This window comes from Eptatretus burgeri, chromosome 4 (genome assembly GCF_056783735.1).
Source record: "Eptatretus burgeri isolate ZD-2024b chromosome 4, Ebu_testis_v1, whole genome shotgun sequence".
Lineage (NCBI taxonomy): Eukaryota > Metazoa > Chordata > Myxini > Myxiniformes > Myxinidae > Eptatretus > Eptatretus burgeri.
This window is the reverse complement of record NC_140964.1, coordinates 74924218-74935754: the sequence shown is the minus strand read 5'-3', so window position 1 is coordinate 74935754 and position 11537 is coordinate 74924218. Positions and strand designations below refer to the sequence as shown.

Sequence of the window (11537 nt, the reverse complement as noted above, 5' to 3'; positions counted from 1 at the left end):
CAGATTGCCAACAGTTCCTTTTCGATCTGCACATAGTTATTTTCAGTATCCGTCATGAACCTTGATGCATAATGAAATGGCCAACCCTCCTGGAGCAGGCAACAACCAAGCCCACTCCGGCTAGCATTTGCTCGGATTGTCACCGGCTTGGAGATGTTGTCGTATCTCAGAACGGGTTCTGTTGCCAATGCTGCTTTGACCTTGTTGAGACTTTGTGTGTGTTCCGCTTCCCAGCTCCAGGCTGCATCTTTCTTGAGCAGTGCACGGAGCGGTGATGTGATCACCGATTCGTTCGGTATATATTGCGCTAGGTATTTGACCATGCCCAACAGGTGCTGAAGTGCTTGTTTGTCTTCTGGTGTAGGCATGTCAGCAATTGTGCGGATCTTGGACTTGTCTGGTGTCAGTCCCTCTGGAGTGATGACGTTGCCCATGTACCTCACTTTGGGTACTCAGAACTGTACCTTGGTCCTGTTGAACTTCACCTGTTGTTGCCGATCTCTCTACATAACCTTGTGCAATATTTGGTCATGTTCTTCCACGGTTTCAGCGGCAATGATCATGTCGTCGGCGATAACCTGCATACCCGGAATGTCGCTGAAGGCCTCCTGGTTTCTCTCGTGCATGCTTTCACTCTCTGACAGTATGTGAAAAGGCATGTGGCAGAATCTCATCCTTCCCCAGGGTGTATTAAATGTGCACAGGTTTGAGGACTTCTCTGTCAGCTTCACATGCCAGTACCCATCTGCCATGTCAATCACTGTGAACACCTTCTTGGTGTTCAGTTGTCTCTGCACATCACATGGTGTAGGCATTGTGTATCTCTCTCGTTTGATTGCATGGTTCATCGGCTTTGGGTCGAGGCAGATTCTCATGTGGCCATATTTTTTTCAGTGATTACGAGGTTCCAAACCCAGTCAGTGGGCTTGTTGACCTTGGCCACTAGACCATGTTTCTCCAGCTGTTCCAGAGTGTCTTTCAGCTTCTCATACTTTGCATAGGGAACACGTCTGGCTGGCTGAACAGTCGGCATGACATCGAGATTCAGCTCAGTTTCGTACTCCTTGAACTAGCCAGTGCCTGTGAACACATCTGTGTACTGCTCGAGCAGCCTCTCCTTGGTCAGTGGAGCATCCAGCGAATCTATACGCTTGATAAGGCCCAGCTTCTCACATGTGTTTTGCCCTGGTATAGGAACAGTGTTTTTTTCAGTTACATAGAATTTTATTTTGCAGTCCTGTCCTTTATTCTTGCAGGGAATCACTGTTGTACCCAATGGCTGAATCTTGCCATCACCAAAAGCAGTGAGAATGATGTTGGTGGGTGTTCTGGAGTGCTCAGGCATTGCAATCGTCAAAGTAGGAAGCGAGATTACGTTACCTGGGCACCTGTATCGAGCTTGATGTTCACCACACTGGCCAACTGTAAGCTGCTCTTGCCACCTGCCCGCAGGTCAAGTGACGTCGTCATCCAGGATACCAATGAGCACTGAATCTCTGACCAGAAACTCTTCAGTACCTTGCTCGGGATCTGCATCCAGAAGACATACCCTTCTTGTGCCTCCACCCTTGCAGACAGCAGCCCAGTGATTCTTGCCTCCACACTTGGCACACATTTTGCCAAATACTGGACACCTGCTTGGCCCAGGACTGTTTCTTGCCACAGTACTCACACACAGGCTGAGTAAGGCTTCCCTGGCACCTTTTTGGAGCTGCTATCATGGCTCTGGCTGCAGGCTGGCCTTGGCTTGCTTGGGAAGGTGGTGTGCTGTTGTTGTCTCTTTATCCACTGCAACGACTTGTTTGTCACCCTCCATGCCATCGAGCTGCTGCCTGATTGATTCAGCAGCATGGCATATGTCCAAAGCTTTCTGCAGTGTGACCTCACCTTCCCGGAGAAGTCTCTCCTTCGATCTCTCATCTCGCACACCAAACACAATCTTATCTCAAATCATGAGTTTTTCTTGAGGTCCGAACTCACACATGGCTGCTTGCGTTCTGAGTTCAATGAGCCATTGGTCGATCGTCTCACCCTCCTGGTCACGTTTCCAAAAACGATACGTCTCATCCACAACGTTTTTCCTTGGTCTGCAGTAATCCGTGAACTTCCGCAGCACCAACCCATAATCATTCACATTGTCACCCTCAGCAAAGGTAAACGTCTCGTGAATAGCCAGGGAGTCCGGTCCCGCCAATTCAAGCAAAATGGCGACCTGCATGTCGGTGTCTTTTTTTCTTGAGCTCAGCGGCCGTGAAGTAGTTGGAGAATCGTGCAGCCCACTTGTCCCATGCATCGGCAACATTCGATGCCTTAAAATCTTTGGTCTGGGAGACTTTAGGACTTCCATAGCGGCGTTTGGTTCACTCATCTGACACCATGTGACAGCATCAACCGTGTACACATCTCTGGCTCAAGCGGAAGTGATACTTCATTTGTTGGTCCACATAAGGAACACTATTTTCATTCTGTTACAGTTCGCCGTCTCTTCTATTACATGATGCGAATCTTTCTAACTTCTGTTAATGAAATTTGTGGCAATACAAATCAGGTACTCGTGTGAGCAATCGATCTTTTGAATGCTCTTCCCAACAGGACAAGCGTTGATGAACACTTCCCTCTGAAACAGCAAATATAAATATATAATCAATTGGCATATACATGAGAAATCAAAGAAATGCCAACCTCAGATTTTAAATCAGCCATATTGATCTCAGAAATATTAAAACAGTATAATCTATACTAACAAGTGTGTGTGTGTGTGTGTGTGTGTGTGTGTGTGTGTGTGTGTGTGTGTGTGTGTGTGTGTGTGTGTGTGTGTGTGTGTGTGTGTCCTCCATAACTCCAAAACCATAAAACCGAGCAACCTAAAACCTTGCATGCATATACTAAGGGAACTCCAAGGAAGTGCAAGAGTTAGAATTGGGTGTTTGGGTTTATTAAAAGACCCCTTTTGAAGATAATTGAGGGCCTTGTTGAATTATATCCTTTCTAAGGCATATCCACGAGCACCTCACGCTCTGGGGTGTTAAAGCGGATCCTGAGTAACCTCGCTGTGGTCTGAAGCCGCCATGTTTTTAGGCCTGCTAAACCATGCCTTGACTTGGAACAGGCCGCAACGATTTCTGAATGATAACGTTGTTTTTTTTCCCCCACTTTCCTCACTCAATTTAATTCCCGAATTCCTGATCATCGTACTTCCGAATCGCTGGATATATATTGTAATGCATATAAAGGCCCTGAGATGCCAGCGTTTGTGGCGTTATTTCATTTCCATACATGCGGTAACTTTGAGAATCTCTTAAACTAAGAAGAATCACAAAATATAAGCTCCAGAATCGAGCTTCACAGCAGTTCCAACTGCTAAAAAAAGTGTTCATTTGCCTAATTTGGGCATTGCTTGGGCATCTCTGGGAGGTGTTCTTCTTTTTTTTCTTCTTCTTCTTCTTCTTCTTCTTGCATTTGGCAGCTTGGCTGCCAGGTCATTCTCATTTTTGTTGGGGTGCAACTTTGTTGCTGATGCTGTGCCCCCTGACACCAGTCCATCCATTCATCGATTGGGACCATACTCTGTACAGAGCATCAATGCTGCCGAAGAAGTCTCCTGGGATATTGGGCACAATCCTTGACGGGTCGCCACTCTGACGCAGGATACTCGAATGGCTCAATCATCCCAGTAAGCAGGTACTCATTTCACCGACATCAGAAGAATGACAGGCTGAGTCAACCCCTCCTGGTGTAAATTCAACACCCAGTGGGGCTTGAACTCAAGACCCTAAGATCCCAAGCCAATGGCCCTAACCACAAAGCCAACACCAGGCTTTCTGGGTGGTATTTAATGTGATGGATCATTGCTTGCCAAGCCAGCCATTCCTTGTCAACCGTTTCATTGGAGTGCTTCCTTGAGTGCTTTAGCCACTTGATGAGCGCTCTACAATATTCACACTGTGACTAAATACTGTCCATCGATCGACTTGAAAAAAGGTCAGGGGCCACTCGCCTGCATTGGCCACGTGTTGATCTGCGGTGTCACAGGCTGGTTCACTGAAAATGTGAAACTTTATTTTCCACAGTGTTTCCCCTTTTTGGATTTCCATAATAGGACCTGTCACTTTGGCAAAGATAAGTACAAATAAAAATTAAGCGTTTTGTTTTTAAAAGGTTCTTCAACCATTCATGGATTGCTTGGTGAAGCCACTTGGTGCACCTTCTTCAAGTTTCAATGGCAATACCACGGTTCGATACTGGAGTTAGGAAGGCAAAATAAATTCTATGATCACAATGAGTAAAAAATGTTTTAAGTTGTTATGAAGTAATGAATTGCCACATCACGGCAGGAAAGTCGAGAGGTACGCATGCTCGCTCTCAGCTGTCTCACATGGGTTTGAATTCTGACCCAGCTATAAATTGTCATCCCAGTGTTTCACAGGTAGGGAGATTCATCAATGCATGTGCTGTTAAACTGGACATCACATCTGCTGGAATCCCCTCCCCATTTCCTCCTTCTCTCCTACCCTCCCCCCCCCCCTTCCCATCTCTCTTCCCTCTCCCTCTGTCTCTGTCTTTTCCCTCCCCTCATCTCTCCCCCACCCCTCTCCCTCTATATATCGCTCTCTGTCTCGGAACGTATCTAGATGGTGGTTATGCTTAGATGATGGTTATCTCCACTCAAATTCAGATGGTTGTCATCTCTGCATGTATCCGAACAGTGGTTATTTCCGGATGTACCCTCCCCTCACGTTGCCTTCCCTTTACATATCTGGACAGTGGTTATTTCTGCACGGATCCGGATAATGGTTATCTCCACACGTATCCAGATGTTGGTTATCTCCACAAGTATCCGCATGGTGGTTCTCTTCACACGTATCTGGAAGGTGGTTATCTCTGCAAGTATCCGGATGGTGGTTGTCTCCATACACACCTGGACAGTGGATATCTCCAGAAGACCCTCCCCTCAGACTGCCTTCCCTTGCCCTCCCCTCAGCCTGGCTTCCCTTGTCCTTCCCTCACACTGCCTTCCCTCACACTGCCTTCCCTTGCCCTCTCCTCACACTGCCATCCCTTGCCCCTTCCTCATGCTGCCTTCCCTTCCCCCATCCCTCTTCACTCCCCAAGTCCTCACTCCACCACCCTTCCTTGCTCCACCACCCTTCCCACTCCCCCCTTCTTCCTCACTCCCCTGCCCCTCCTCTCTACCTCCTCTCCTTCCCCTCACCTTCCTCTCCCTCCCCTCATTCTTATCCCCCCCCCTTAATATTCCCGTCAGTGAAGCGACGGGTTATATTTGCCAGTCTATAATATAAAAGGAGCTCTGCCTCAGCGTAACTGCATGCGTCCATCCATCCATCAACAATTGTCCGAGAGCAGATACCACTCATCAAGGAATAACGGCACCCCCGATGTGCAAACAGGAGAGTATAATGGAGGAAGGTGAGGATAGATGGCCGGTTTCAAACAGGATTATATAGTTGAATCAGGTGAGGACCGATTGGCTGGTTTCAATTTACATCGATCTATAATTCCAGCAGTGTGTGTATGTGTGTGTGTGTATGTGTGTGTGTGTGTGTGTGTGTGTGTGTGTGTGTGTGTGTTTGTGTGTGTGTGTGTGTGTGTGTGTGTGTGTGTGTGTGTGTGTGTGTGTGTGTGTGTGTGTGTGTGTGTGTGTGTGTGTGTGTGTGTGTGACCGCCGTTTCTCGACAACCACTGGTCCAAGATAATTGAAACTTGCCAGGTATGTTGCTGGGGACCTGAGGATGTGCCTTTTCAAGGTTTGATATTAATCGGACAAGTGCTTCCCAAGTTATGGCCATTTATTTACCAACCAATGACAGGACACGGTGCTACGTCGACGATGGGGGAAAGGAACCTCAGCCGCGTTCCCCATTACGGGTTACAACGTACGGACTTCCGGAGAGTGATGACTTCGTGTATTCTAATAATTTCTCGATTTCTTATGCGCATTTATAGATCAACACAATGCCCCAAGTTATGATCGTTTTCATATTAGACGGTGCATACATTTCGGTAACATCAGAGTGAGCTGGTATGCTCTGAACCAGGAAGTAATTTTTTTTTTTTTTGCGCGAACGTTTTTTTTCTCTCTCTTCTCTTCTCTTTGTGTTTTTCCTTGTGAAAAGGCAATATACGTTGGCGCTAATTGAATAATTGGCCATTAAAACTAATAATTTATCAAAACTTTGGCAGATCCAGCAGCCTCCGCATTCTTGCCCTGGACGAGGAAACAAAGAAGAAGCGCCGTTTCCTCAGCAATGTTGTTTATGAAGAGGTGCTAACAACATAAAGGTGTGTACAATGTACATGGAGACAATTTTTATTATTATTTATTTATTGAAGAAAAATTTTTCCGAAAATAATTTATCAAAAAAGTGCACTACTTTTTTTTGTTTCCAATTGTCAAAACGGTGTGGCCTTTGGAAGTGTTGAGGAATTCAGCTCTACTCGACATACTTGCCAACGAAATACATCTCATTTTGGTGGTATGCTTTTCAAACTATTTTTTCTAAACTATTTTCAAACTAAAACAATTCGAAAATGGAATACCTAATGACACTGTACTTTCAGGTCTCCTACAAATCCTACCCTGTCGCCTCACCATGGCATAGGTGTGGCAATGGTCAATGGCAGCGAATGTCATGGCTCGCAAAGACAGGGAGGTAAACTTTATTTTAATTTGGATTTTAATTAACTCTGTGTGTGTAAGTATCACAGCAGTTGTAACTTCAATGAAAGTGATAATTCGTGGAATGATGTGAACATTTCGTACGGGCACACACTACTTCCGGATCGTGATGACTGACTGTATTCTAATAATTTCTCGATTTCTTATGCGCATTTATAGATAAACACAATGCCCCAATCCGGTCATCGTTTACGAGAGCGAAGGAACGGCCTGTGTGGTTGTTTCTGGCAAGCAGTTTTAAAGTATATATATATATATATATATATATATATATATATATATATATATATATATATATATATATATATATATATATATATTTTTTTTTTTTTTTGCACGTACGGCCATGCACGTATGGGCACGCACGTATGGGCATGTGACAACGAAGGAATGGCCTGTGTGGTTATTGTTTCTGACACGCGGTTTGAAAGTTTTTTGTTTTTTTTGGTTTGCACCTATGGCCACACACCTACGAGCACGCACCTACGGCCACGCACCCACGGGCACACACCACGGGTATGCACTAGTTTAAATCAGAACTCTTCCTCCATCTTCTTCTTCGTTTTTAATAATGCACTGGGGCGGCTTAGCTGATCAATTGTGCACTTTCCCTTAAAAGCATGAAACTTGGCACACACAACTTGGTTAGAGTAATACAATACAAATATTTTTAGTCCAGGGGCCACCGGAAATTGCATCCCATATGGTGGCCATCTTGGATTTCAAAATAGCCGCCAGTGTGGACCTGTTTTGTTAAATATCTCCTGAACTAGTACAGATATCGAGACAGTTGAACCGCCTATACCGACATTTTACGGCTCTAGGAAGCCAATGGTGACATAAAATGTTTGAAAATTGTGGCTGCCACCATTGACAAACTATTTTGCTCAATATCTCATTAAGTACTAAAGATATCAATACAGTTTTAATGCTTATACCTATGTTTTAGGGGTCGAGGAATCCAAGGGTGAGATTGAATATGTGGCAGCTATCTTGTAATCCAAGATAGCCACCATCCAAAGGCTAACATAAACTATCATCAGTTAGCACAATATGTGAAGGAATGAACCATCAAGAAAACATCACAAGCAGTTTGAAAAAAATCACAGTTACCATCACTTGACTTTTCTAGTCTCTTTTGCATTCCTCATCACAAGAACAAAGTGACGTGCATGTAAGTGCAGACTTCTTACACCTGCAGCGATCAGTGCATCCTTTTGTGCATCCACACGGGATTAGTTCATTGCAGATCTTTGCGGCTTCCGGTAGTGTTGTCCAAATCGGTTTAAACTGACCGTCGGATGTTTTTTCCCAGCCCCACTCACTTGAACATGGGAGCTCAGGTTGTGCATGTCATGCCTGGCCCCAGCATAATGCTCCTTGGTACACTGCACGCCTAACATGCTGCACCAGAGCATGGTGTGTAGGCGGAATTGATTCCAGAGGTCTGCCTTTCTTTGCAAAGTTTCTTTCGTGCTGTATTAATGTCACTACAGGTACTTGTGCGATCATACATCAAAATGACGAATCTTGCAATAATGCTCATACAGGACTCAGTTATATCTGTTTGTTCATGGTTGACTTCAGATAGTGCATCTGTGAGCTCTGGGAACGACTCCCATAAAGCCCATGCAGTTCGCTTACCACGCCCAGCAAACGCTAACATAGTGTCACATCCTGTCAGTGCATGAAACATGGGGAGGGCCTCAGACTTCTCAGGGCCGAGAGCAGTTGCTATGTCATGTGCAGGGAGGAATCGCAAGCTCTTCCCTGTTCCAAAGGCTAACCATATCTTCACAGAAAGTCTCTGAGTTGCCATAACTGCAAGTACGACAACATCTGTATCAACGGTTCGGATTAGGATCCTGTCATTCCCTCTCTGTGCCGCATCAGCTGCATGGAGGAACATGCGGCCATCTGCCTCTTCTTGGCTGCATGGAGCAAGTGATTCTAGATTCATGTGTGGTGGAGCAGTAAGAACCTCTGTTTCCAGTGTGACTACTAACTCTTTGCTCTGGTCTTCAACTTGCCAGTGGGGTTTCCCGTTCCAGACTGTCTCAAATTAGTGGGTTTGTCCTTTTGCTTTCGGGCATGCTTGACTGCATTGAACTTAAGAAGCTGTGCCAAGCTTTGTGCAGCTGGGTTAGAAGGTTGGTATGCCTGGTCCTTAATGCTAGGACCCTCCAGTATCATGTTGACTAATGATATAAGTGAACTCGGCACAGAATCCTCCTGACATGTTGCACTAAATGAACCATAAAATGGCTTGGATTTATCAAACAGATGTCAACAGACTATCTGAGCCACCTGTGCAAGGTGCACTGCATCACTGTCACTGTCCTGTTGACACACCTTTGCTCAGGCATGTCCAATGTCCTCAACAAACATTAGCAAAATGTCTCTGCCCTTTTTAGTTGCTCTCATGTCAGGAAAATGGGCAAGAATTTGCTGCTTGAGCCTTGTAGATTGTATGCGGCTTTCCTGCTTGATTCCTAGTTGGTCCAGCCTGGAGGAATACAGGTTTGATAGATCAGCAAGCTTAAATACAGGAGCAATGGTGGCCTTCTCCAAACGGGTTTCCTCAATATATGTCACAAGTTCTGCAGATGCTATGCTACAGAGCATGTTATCGAGATTATCGGTGCCTTCTTGCTCCGTTTGGACCATGGATGCATGATAATAGAGAGAGGCTAAGCACTTTGCATGGTATTTTGCTTCAAGAGCAACCATATCTCCGCCAGTGAGACGTCTCAGCAAGTCATCGTCTTCTAGAAGTGCAGCACACTCTCGAACACGTTTGTCTGTTTTGAAAGTAGAAACCTCATGAAGTTTCTCTTTTCCAGATGACCGCCCACAGAAAAAGCAGAGATCTTGAGAAATTGATGATGCAGAACTTGACCGAGTACGCTTGGAAACACCAGATGTACCTTCACCTGCATCATCAGCCGCTATATCTTTAGAACGCTTTCTTGCACGTTCCAGTTTTGTATTGTTGTACGTAAGCCTGCACGACCTCTGCCAACGTGCATTATGAGCAAGGAAAGCTGCCTCGACACCATGGCCTTCATCCAATGTGTCAATGTTTATCGTTCTAGGCAGCAGACCGAGGTTATTAAACTCAAGGAGATTATCAGCCAATGTTTTGTACCCTGGGAGTGTTGCTTCACCTTGTTCACCTTTTCGTTGACTGTGAAACTGAAACTTTTCAGTGGTGTTCTGTTGACAAAGAATGCAGAGTTCCCACTGAGTAACTCGACCCATTTCAGCATCTGGCTAAGATGGATCCACAAGTTTGATGCGCTTTGCAATCTCCAGTTGCAGATGAACGGGCCTATGTAGGGTTGATCACTTGTGCAGTCACCATAACAATGGATGATGTCCCTGAAATGAGTAGATGCATAACTACTACCAGTTTCATAGTTTGATCAATATTTTAAAGCATCAAAAATTTATTTGTCTCTGAAATGTGAGTATCGACCTTTCGAGCAAAATAGCTGTGGATAGCAGGATTTCAAGATGGCAGCCACAATTTTCAAACATTTTATGTCACCATTGCATTCCTCTTGCCCTAAAATGTAGTTATAGGGATTTCAACTGTCTCGATATCTGTACTCGTTTAGGAGATATTTAACAAAACAGGTCCACAATGGCGGCCATTTTGAAATCCAAGATGGCCGCCATACGGAGTGCAATTTCCGGTGGGCCCTGGACTAAAAATCATTGTATGGTGTTGCTTTAACCATGAGCCAAGTTTCATGCTTTTAAGGGAAAGTGCACAATGGACCTGTTTTTTGGAGCTAAGCCGCCCCACTAATGGTGAGTCTCATTCAATCCTGTTTCTCATATCGATTAGATTCAGAAAACCCTTGCTATATTCAATACCTATTTCTTTTCAACATTTCCATTTTATATATGGCATGATATTTCTAAAATGTAATGGGCCCATTATGTTATTGTGGATCAATCGTTACGAGGCGGAGGTATGCGCTCTACTGAGTGCCCTTCCAGCTTTTTCAAGTGATTCTTCACCATTGAGAGAAAGGGCTAAACTGATATACAGTATAGCACGATATCTCAAAAAGTTGTGAGTGGATCCGGATGAAACTTGGTGGACATGTTGGGTGTGTGACGAGGAAGAATTGATTCAATTTCTGTGAAGATCCGAATCCGGATCTGGATACGAGAATTATTTAATTTCTAATGTAATTCTTCACCATTGAGAGATCGGGCCAAAAACGATATGTTGCATGATATTTCAAAAATTTATTGGGCCCGATATGTTCTTGTGGATAAGGCATTACGGGGCGGAGGTGTGCGCTCTCCCGAGTGCCCTTCTTTGTTGTTAATGTTTTTGATGTACAATGCAGCCATGGTGTCATTCAAAGGATGAAGTGTAGTATGGTCTAAGAATAAACACTGCAGTCATGCGTTTACTCTCGTACCCAGCATTGCATTGCATTTGTATTATATTACATGTACTACGGTGCACTCTTGTTTCTCTTTCATTTCTGATAACGGAATGCACCAGCTGCTGTGGTGACACCGAAAAAGCAGGCATTGACATTGCATACATCAGGGTGGGGTTACTGAGGGTTAGCAATAAGGTTACATCTTCGATCAGAAAATATGGCTCGCACTGCACTGCTTGCATTGCATGAATATTCAGTATACCAAGCTACACCCTGTCTATCAAACCCATGGACTTGCACTTTGTGAGTGGATACTTAAATTGTGCTGTTACCGTGCACACATGAAGCAAAAAAATGGAGTTAAGCAATTGATTCACTTCTGTCTATCTGTCTGTCAACAACCATTAGTTTAACATCGACGAACAACTTAA

At 44.7% G+C, this 11537-nt stretch overlaps 1 pseudogene; it reads right to left on the bottom strand.

Annotated features, from left to right (window-relative positions):
- Positions 1-8698: 8698 nt before the first annotated feature.
- LOC147028376 (uncharacterized) lies at positions 8699-9958 on the bottom strand (annotated as a pseudogene).
- Positions 9959-11537: the final 1579 nt, after the last annotated feature.